Here is a 7407-nt window from a genome sequence, read left to right as displayed (position 1 = left end):
ACCAATATAGCAAGTAAAAACACTGGAATGGTTGGTTTGCAGTGGAAGAATGTGCAAGTAGAGATAGAAATAATGGGGTGCAAAGGAGCAAATAAATAAATAAACACAGTAGGTAAAGAGGTAGTTGTTTGGGCTAAATTATAGATGGGCTATGTACAGGTGCAGTAATCTATGAGCTGCTCTGACAGCTGGTGCTTAAAGCTAGTGAGGGAGATAAGTGTTTCCAGTTTCAGAGATTTTTTGTAGTTCGTTCCAGTCATTGGCAGCAGAGAACTGGAAGAGAGGCGGCCAAAGGAAGAATTGGTTTTGGGGTGACCAGAGAGATATACCTGCTGGAGCGCGTGCTACAGTAGGTGCTGCTATGGTGACCAGCGAGCTGAGATAAGGGGGGACTTTACCTAGCAGGGTCTTTGTAGATGACCTGGAGCCAGTGTGTTTGGCGACGAGTATGAAGCGAGGGCCAGCCAACGAGAGTGTACAGGTCGCGAGTGGTGGGTAGTATTATGGGGCTTTTGGTGACAAAACGGATGGCACTGTGATAGACTGCATCCAATTTATTGAGTAGGGTTTTGGAGCTATTTTGGAAATGACATCACCGAAGTCGAGGATTGGTAGGATGGTCAGTTTTACAAGGGTATGTTTGGCAGCATGAGTGAAGGATGCTTTGTTGCGGAATAGGAAGCCAATTCTAGATTTAACTTTGGATTGGAGATGTTTGATGTGAGTCTGGAAGGAGAGTTTACAGTCTAACCAGACACCTAGGTATTTGTAGTTGTCCACATATTCTAAGTCAGAGCCGTCCAGAGTAGTGATGTTGGACAGGCGGGCAGGTGCAGGCAGCGATCGGTTGAAGAGCATGCATTTAGTTTTACTTGTATTTAAGAGCAATTGGAGGCCAGGAAGGAGAGTTGTTATGGCATTGAAGCTCGCCTGGAGGGTTGTTAACACAGTGTCAAAAGAAGGGCCAGAAGTATGCAGAATAGTGTCTCTGCGTAGAGGTGGATAGAGACTCACCAGCAGCAAGAGCGACATCATTGATGTATACAGAGAAGAGAGTCGGTCCAAGAATTGAACCCTGTGGCACCCCCATAGAGACTGCCAGAGGCCCGGACAACAGACCCTCCGATTTGACACACTGAACTCGATCAGAGAAGTGGTTGGTGAACCAGGCGAGGCAATCATTAGAGAAACCAAGGCTGTCGAGTCTGCCGATGAGGATGTGGTGATTGACAGAGTCAAAAGCCTTGGCCAGGTCAATGAATACGGCTGCACCAGTATTGTTTCTTATCGATGGCGGGTTAAGTATTCGTTTTATGACCTTGAGCGGGGCTGAGGTGCACCATGACCAGCCTGAAACCAGATTGCATAGCGAGAGAAGTATGGTGGGATTCGAAATGGTCGGTAATCTGTTTGTGACTTGGCTTTCGAAGACCTTAGAAAGCAGGGTAGGATAGATATAGGTCTGTAGCTGTTTGGGTCAAGAGTGTCCCCCCTTTGAAGAGGGGGATGACCGCAGCTGCTTTCCAATCTTTGGGAATCTCAGAGACACGAAAGAGAGGTTGAAAAGGCTAGGAATAGGGTGCAACAATTTCAGCAGATAGTTTTTAGAAAGAAAGGTCCAGATTATCTAGCCCGGCTGATTTGTAAGGGTCCAGATTTGCAGCTCTTTCAGAACATCAGCGGACTGTATTGAGAGAGAAGAGAAATGGGGAAGGCTTGGGCGAGTAGCTGAGGGAGGGCAGTGCTGTTGACCGGGGGTAGGGTAGCCAGGTGGAAAGCATGGCCAGCCGTAGAAAAATGCTATTAAATGTCCAATTATAGTGGGTTTGTCGGTGGTGACAGTGTTTCCTATCTTCAGTGCAGTTGGAAGCTGGGAGGAGGTGTTCTTATTCTCCATGGACTTACAGTGTCCCAGAACTTTTTTGAGTTTGTGTTGCAGGAAGCAAATTTCTGCTTGAAAAGCGCCTTGGCTTTTCTAACTGCCTCTGTATATTGGTTTCTAGCTTCCCTGAAAAGTTGCATATCACGGGGCTGTTCGATGCTAATGCAGAACGCCATAGGATGTTTTTGTGTTGGTTAAGGGCAGTCCGGTCTGGAGAGAACAAGGGCTATATCTTGTTCCTGGTTCTAATTTATTGAATGGGGCATGCTTATTTAAGATGGTGAGGAAGGCATTTAAAAAAAATAACCAGGCATCCTCTACTGACGGGATGAGATCAATATCCTTCCAGGATACCCCGCCAGGTCGATTAGAAAGGCCTGCTCGCTGAAGTGTTTCAGGGAGCGTTTTGACAGTGATGAGTGGAGGTCTTTGACCGCTGACCCATTACGGATGCAGGCAATGAGGCAGTGATCGCGGAGATTCTTGGTTTGAAAAACAGCAGAGGTGTATTTGGAGGGCAAATTGGTTAGGATGATATCTATGAGGGTACCCGTGTTTACGATTGGGGTGGTACCTGGTAGGTTCATTGATAATTTGGTGTGAGATTGAGGGCATCAAGCTTAGATTGTAGGATGGCTGGGTGTTAAGCATGTTCCAATTTAGGTCGCCTAGCAGCACGAGCGCTGAAGATAGATGGGGGGCAATCAGTTCACATATGGTGTCCAGAGCACAGCTGGGGCAGAGGGTGGTCTATAGCAGGCGGCAACGGTGAGAGACTTGTTTTTAGAGAGGTGGATTTTTTAAAAGTAGAAGTTCAAAATTGTTTGGGAACAGACCTGGATAGTAAAACAGAACTCTGCAGGCAATCTTTGCAGTAGATTGCAACACCGCCCTTTGGCCGTTCTATCTTGTCTGAAAATCTTGTAGTTAGGGATGAAAATGTCAGAATTTTTGGTGGTCTTCCTAAGCCAGATTCAGACACGGCTAAAACATCCGGGGTTGGCAGAGTGTGCTAAAGCAGTGAACAAAACAAACTTAGGCTTCAATGTTAACATGCATGAAACCAAGGCTATTACGGTTACAGAAGTCATCAAAAGAGGGCGCCTGGGGAATAGGAGTGGAGCTAGGTACTGCAGGGCCTGGATTCACCTCTACATCACCAGAGGAACAGAGGAGGAGTAGGATAAGGTACGGCTAAAAGCTATGAGAATTGGTCGTCTAGAACGTCTAGAACAGAGAGTAAAAGGAAGTTTCTGGGGGCGATAAAAAGCTTCAAGGAATAATGTACAGACCAAGGTATGGTGGAGGATGTGAATACAGTGGAGGTAAACCTAGGTATTGAGTGATGATGAGAGAGATATTGTCTCTAGAAACATCATTGAAACCAGGTGATGTCTCGCATATGTGGGTGGTGAACTGAAAGGTTGGATATGGTATAGTGAGCAGGGCTAGAGGCTCTACAGTGAAATAAGCCAATAAACACTAACCAGAACAGCAATGGACAAGGCATATTGACATTAAGGAGATGCATGCTTAATCGAGTGATCATAAGGGTCCGTAGTAGAGGTTGGTTGGGGTCACGGCGATTCAGACAGCTGGCGGGCCATCGGTAGCAAGATAGCATAGGATGGAGGCTCTATTTTAGTCAACCTCGTGCGTTTCCGTCGGTAGATTAGTGGGTTCCGTGTGGTAGAGGGGATCAATTCAATTGGCAAAATAGATATAGTTATAAGTGACCCAAGAAAAATTGTCCGATATACTTATTCAGATAGCAGCCGATAAGACAGCTAACGATTAGCGGGCCCCAGATGAGCGTTCAGGTAACGTCGCGACGGAGGTGCCAGTTGGATAACTCCCTCGGGCAGATAATATGTCGGTAGTCAGTCGTGAAGGCCCGGTGGGGCTCCGCATTGTAGTAAAACGGGTCCGGATAGGTGAGTGTTGCCCAGGAATGGCTGATGGAACTCTTCAGCTGGCTAGCTCCGGAATAATTTAAGTTTGCTCCGGGATCGACGTAAGCAATAGACACACGGTTTGCAGCTAGCTAGCTGCGAAATCAAGGTGTTGAATGTCCAGAGCTTGCGGTTGAATCCGGGGATATTGAGAAAAATAGGTCCGGTATGTTCTGGTCTGAGTCGCGTTGTACAAAAGTGTCGATAGATTATGAGCTAAAGGAATAGCTGAAGACCACAAAACGGTGGTTAGCTGAAATACTAACGTTAGCCAGTAAACCGGCTAACTTCTGGGTAGCTTCAGGTTAGCTTCTGGCTAGCTTCTGGTTAACTTCTGGGGTAGCTCTGGCTAGCTTCTGGTAGCTTCTGGTTAGCTTCTGGCTAGCTTCTGGCTAGTTTCTGGCTAGCTTCTGGTTAGTTTGCGTTAGCTTCTGGCTAGTTGCTACTTCTATTGTGGATTCAGATTTGAGTTAAATAATACTTTTTTTGTAATTGGTGAGGCGGGTTGAGGAAGCTTTTTGTAGTATGAGTTCTTGAATAAAATATAAGATATGCAGAAAGGTGTAAATATATATATATACAGGACACGACAATACGAGGACAAAATGGACGACTGACTGCTATGCCATCTTGGATACTACAAGATTGGTACGGCCTTAGCACAAATGACAGATGATTGGGTAAAGAGTATGGATGATAGGAAGTTAGTTGGTGCAGTGTTGCTGGATTTCTGTGCTACTTTTGATGTCATTGATCATTGAACTGTTGCTAGGGACAACTTAAATGTTATGGTTTTAAGTCTGCAGCTCTATCCTGGAATGGAAAGCTATCTATCCAGGTGAGGAAAAGTGTTTTTAAATGGTAGCTTTTCAAAACAGTAAAGATATACACTGTGGTGCTCCTCAAAGAAGTTTCCTAGGCCCACTTCTCCTACTCTATCTTACTTTACTGATGATTTACCTTCAGGCAACGAACAAAGCAAGAGTGGTCATGTATGCTGATGATTTCTACAATGTATAGCCACAGCATCAGAATGTAATGAGCTAAACAATGTACTGAGCAGTGAACTAAGAATGGTGTCTGAGTGGATTGATAAGAACAAATTGGTGTTGAACTCAGCAAGATATAGCTTGCTGATGATCCCCAGTTGAATTTGTTGATGAATAGAATACAAGTAGAGGAAGTGAGAAAACAAACTACTAGTCGTCATGTTGGACGCAGCTTTATCCTGGTCAGAACACATAGATAATATTGTATTAAGATGGTAAGGGAATTGTTGTCACAAGAAAATGTTCTGATTATGTAACATCTAGCGCACTGAATAAGGTGATTAATCCCTGGTCCTATCACACTTAGAGTACTGTCAGTTATAGGTCAATCCCTGGTCCTATCACACTTAGAGTACTGTCCAGTTATATGGTCAATCCCTGGTCCTATCACACTTAGAGTACTGTCCGGTTATATGGTCAATCCTGGTCCTATTCACACTTAGAGTACTGTCCGTTATATGTCAATCCCTGGTCCTATCACACTTAGAGTACTGTCCGGTTATATGGTCAATCCCTGGTCCTATCACACTTAGGAGTACTGTCCAGTTATTATGGTCAATCCCTGGTCCTATCAACATTAGAGTACTGTCCGCAATTATATAGGTCAATCCCTGGTCCTGTCACACTTAGATACTGTCCATTATATGGTCTAATCCCGCTGGCTATTCAACACTTAGAGTACTGTCCGGTGTTATATGGTCAATCCCTGGTCCTATCACACTTAGAGTACTGTCCGGTTATATGGTCAATCCCTGGTCCTATCACACTTAGAGTACTGTCCAGTTATATGGTCAATCCCTGGTCCTATCACACTTAGAGTACTGTCCAGTTATATGGTCATCTGCAGCAAAGAGAGATATAAAAAAATCTCCAAATGGCTCAAAACAGGGCTGGCAGATTAGCTCTTCATTGCTCTATCTATATGAATCTTATCCAAATGCATCAGAATCTCTCATGGCTTCACGTTAAAAACAAATTACTATCTAGGCTTCTGATTTTCCTTAGGAATGTTATATTTTTCAAGAAACCACAGTATTTTTCAGTCCAATTAGTACATACTAGCAACACGCATAACCACCAAACCAGACAGGCAAATTCAGGGGAGCTAAAACAACTCAAGCCAAGGACAGATCGCCTTAAATCTACAGTTTTATATAGAGCCATAGCTGAATGGAACTCTTTACCAATCAATATTTCTCAGACAAAAACTAATTCCACCTTCAAGAAAGAAAAAAAAAACTAATGTGATAGACCATATGACTGGACAGCAAATAGAAAGTATCAACTGAATATGTTTCCTGTCAGGTATTTTAATGATCTGTATTGACTACTTGTTGAATGTTTGTGAAGTCTTGATTGTGGTTATTTGTAATGTCTTGTTAATTGGTGTTGGACCCCAGGACGATTAGCTAGCGCTATGGCGTTAGCTAATGGGGATCCTAATAAAAATTACAAAATTACTGGGAGGAGACTTTGATTGATTGATTGGCATGCAATATACTGCTCTGAATTAAATTTGTATRTGTTTATTTGGGCTCAGCATAGTAGGTGGCCTGTGTCAGTGACAAAACCACTGATATGTTTCTTTCTTTGGCACATCAGACTGAAAGAGGAAGTGTTTGATAACAGAGAGTTTGTGTGGCCAACAATAACGTTTTGTTCAAGTAGGCCAACTGATTGGTTAGATTAGCTACTAGGCAAAGCCAGGCATTTTTAACAGCTTATACATGTTCTTTACCATCATACACACTAGTGGAGGCTGCTGAGGGGAGGACAGCTCATAATAATGTCTGGAATGGTATCAACCACATGGAAACCACTTGTTTAATGTGTTTGATACCATTCCATTGACTCCATTTCAGCCATTATTATGAGCCGTCCTCCCCTCAGCAGCCTCTACTGATACAGACCATGCTGTTGATACTCTATATAGATTGGAGTGGGTTCACTTCTGATCTACTGGAATGACTTGAAAGGGAAGTGAGAGAAGAGGTTTCAACCTTATGGTGGCACGGGACGCGCGCAAGATGGCAGTCAGTGCAGATCATTTGTTTTGGTAGCTGAAGGAATTATTGGATTTCCTTACCCAATTATGACCATTGGATCATTTCTACGGGTATGTTTTTGGGTACYCCTCTTCAGAATGTAACTGTGGGGGGAAATACTGCAATGGGTGATGAAAATGTGGTGAGCACAGTCCCCAGCTCATGGCCATTACCTTACGGCCCCGGCCCTCCAGTCAAGCCCCAGGGGAAAAAGATGAGAGGCCAAGAGGGTATGTCACTTCTTGAGATGCAAAACAATATTGTAATGCTTTTGACAGCAAAGATAGATGAAAGGGCAAATGGYTTAGAGGACATGGTTAGGGAGAAAACAATGAAAATTGAGGCCATTAAAAAATCTGTTGACTTTATCTTTGGAGAAGTGAAAACCCTCAAAAGTGACATGAAGAAAGTGGAAGTTATCTGCCAGGAAAATGAAAAGAAGGTGGCTGAACTCGAACAAAAGGTGAATGAGGCGGAGA

Source organism: Salvelinus sp. IW2-2015, unplaced genomic scaffold (genome assembly GCF_002910315.2).
Source record: "Salvelinus sp. IW2-2015 unplaced genomic scaffold, ASM291031v2 Un_scaffold875, whole genome shotgun sequence".
Lineage (NCBI taxonomy): Eukaryota > Metazoa > Chordata > Actinopteri > Salmoniformes > Salmonidae > Salvelinus > Salvelinus sp. IW2-2015.
The sequence above is the reverse complement of the archived record's forward strand: the minus strand, read 5'-3'. Positions refer to the sequence as shown.